This window comes from Vulpes lagopus, chromosome 2, assembly GCF_018345385.1.
Source record: "Vulpes lagopus strain Blue_001 chromosome 2, ASM1834538v1, whole genome shotgun sequence".
Lineage (NCBI taxonomy): Eukaryota > Metazoa > Chordata > Mammalia > Carnivora > Canidae > Vulpes > Vulpes lagopus.
The window spans coordinates 92,698,492-92,701,225 of NC_054825.1; the positions used below are offsets into that span (position 1 = coordinate 92,698,492).

At 36.9% G+C, this 2,734-nt stretch overlaps 1 pseudogene; it reads right to left on the reverse strand.

Moving 5' to 3' along the window:
* Nucleotides 1-1,545: 1,545 nt before the first annotated feature.
* LOC121485252 lies at nucleotides 1,546-1,984 on the reverse strand (annotated as a pseudogene).
* Nucleotides 1,985-2,734: the final 750 nt, after the last annotated feature.

Below are 2,734 nucleotides of genomic sequence, written 5' to 3' on the forward strand. Positions count from 1 at the left end.
TTCTTTGGAGTACATTCAGGGCTCACCCTCCCTCTCTTACTCCCTCCTTCCCTCCCCTCCCTCCCTTCTTTCCTCCTCTCTATTTCCAAGCACTTCCATGTACACCATCTTATCTACTCCTGAATAGAGATATTATCCCCACAATGTAGATGATGAAACTAAAACTCAGGAAGTTTAAATAACTTGCTTACTCTATGCAGCTAGGAAAGGTAATGCCCCATAAATTGAAAGCAGGTAACTTGCTTCCCAACACTCCAACTTCAATAACATACTTTATAATATTTTAAAATGCCATTTACCTGCTTGCTGACTCTGTAACCTATACTTTTTATGACCTGTCATCCAAAATATCAGTCTTTTGACTTCATGCCTATGAAGGAGCTGCCTTGCGAGGAGGAAGTATTAGTCCAGACTTATAGAAAAGCCATTTAAATATTTTAAAACTTCTTTGCAAACTCATCAGGTCTACAGTAGTTAAAAATGAATAAACAAACAATGAAATCAACTCAAGTGGTAGTAGTCACCTTTGAAAGCCACTCTTTAGGTTAAGAGACAATAAGTTGACTATAGAGACAGAAGTCATTAAATGCATTTGAAACACAAATAGCCAGCTCAAAGTCAGTGCAAAGATGGAACCCTTCCAAAAGTTTGTGTTTGTCTATTTAATCTTCTTCAACAAGGATTGAAGAATACAGAGTATTGGGGAGGGTTTTCTCAGACATGTATTTTCAAGAAAGTCTACTCTGATTCGCCACTTTCCCTCCATTCACAATGATAATATTAACAGTATTTACTGAGTTCTTACTTTCATGTCAAGCACTCTCAGATCTTTACATAGTAAACTCACTAATCCTCATGTAGACCCTATGACATATGTATCCTTTTTATCTTGACTTTCAACTTTCAGATAATGAAGGAAGCAGAGGAAGGTGAAGTAACTTGGCCCAGGTCATCCAGTCACTATGGGCAGAGCCAGACTGAGCCCTGATGGTCTTACTCTTAATCTCTGCATCATATTGCCCTCCAGCCCTAGCCTTTATCACGTCCCTTAGATGCAGTCCTGTTCACCTGATATCTCCTTCTAGAGCAGGAGCCATCTGTACCAGTAGAGGACCCAGTACCATGAATACTCAGCAAACTCTATTGTATGAATGAGACAAGGAAGGAGGAATGAAAGAAGTATACAAACATGTTCTGAGAAGTTAGAAAAAGAAGAAATTCATTTAGAGTAGGTAGGGTAGGAAGAAAAATTTCTATCAAGAAGCCTTGAATAATGGTAGAATTTCTGTAGGCAGAGATAAAGAAAAGGGAATTTCAGGTGGAAAAATGATAAAAATTCAGAGACATTGGAAAGCCTAGAGATACATTCAGAGAATAGCAAGTTGTACCAATTGGCAGTGGCTTAGTCTTTGGCTAACATGAATGAAGGTAAAGCAAGGAAAAGTCTAATCAGGTTAACTTGAGGTTATTTTGTTGAATGTTTTTGGGTTTGTTTTTTTTTTTTCATCTTAGCAGTTTTTATTTAAAAATGTATGTAAGATTACTTTATTCCTGAATCTTCCCAATTGTTTCCTCCTTATATTTGCCCTTTTCCTTTCCTACTTGGTGAGATTTGGCTTTATATTCAAGGATCTTTTCATGGCCTTTGTCCACTGTTAGTCTAGTGATAACCACCTTGTAGGGTGAATGCCCAAATGGACAGTTGTGCCATTTGCCTTGTCTCACTGTACTCATTCAATGTAGATGACAGATTTCTTCTTGTAAACCTGGACTATTTTGCCAATTTGCTGACCTTTATGGCGTTCTTGTACAACGTGTACTTCATCATCCTTTTGGATGGGCATGGATCAAACATTGTACCTCTGTCTCAGCTCTTTGGGAAGAGGGAAGACATAATCTTCCTGTGAATGTGGGAAGGTTCATTGAAATGCCTTTTATGGTTCTTGCTCCTTCCTTCAGAAGTCAGAAAAGGATTAAACTTCATTTTGGCCACTAACGCTTCAGCAATGGTTGCAAAAGGAAAGAAGTGCTGAACGTCTTAAATAGACTGAACGAATTACTGCTTAAGGAACTGGACACCTCCGGAGGAGTAAGAGTATAAAAATTTTGAGACTGTGCTTTTGGGAAACTAAACATGTCAGAAATTCAGAGCAGGGGCTGTTGCCCTATAATGAATGAATACCTGGATGAGTCTTAAGAAGTCTGTGGATCCTTGATAGACATACAGAATTTTGTCTGTATTCATGTATGTACGCATTTCTACTGAGGCTATACCTCTCAATGATTTTCAAAAATTATGACCCCCTGCCCCAAACAGGACTGCCCCAAGACAAGCATCTGAATAGATGCCACCATTCTGTATATTTAAATATCTTAAGATTATAAATTAATTTAAATCATTAAATAAAATCTGTTCTTCATCCTATCTTAGCAAATATAATCTCACAACATATAGTATAGTAATGATATTCAAATTTTACTTTGAATTTACTTTTATCAAAAATGTAAGTTAATGTAAACATTCAAAACCTCAAAATATTAAGCAATATATTAAAATTATCTGTTAAAACTAAAAAGCAATTAACATAAAAATGAGATACTACTACACACTTATTAGAATGACTAAAATCCAAAACACCAACAACACCAAATACTGGTGATGATGTGGAGAAACAGGAGCTCTCATTCACTGCTGGTGGGAATTCTAACACCACTTTGGAAGACAGTTTGACAG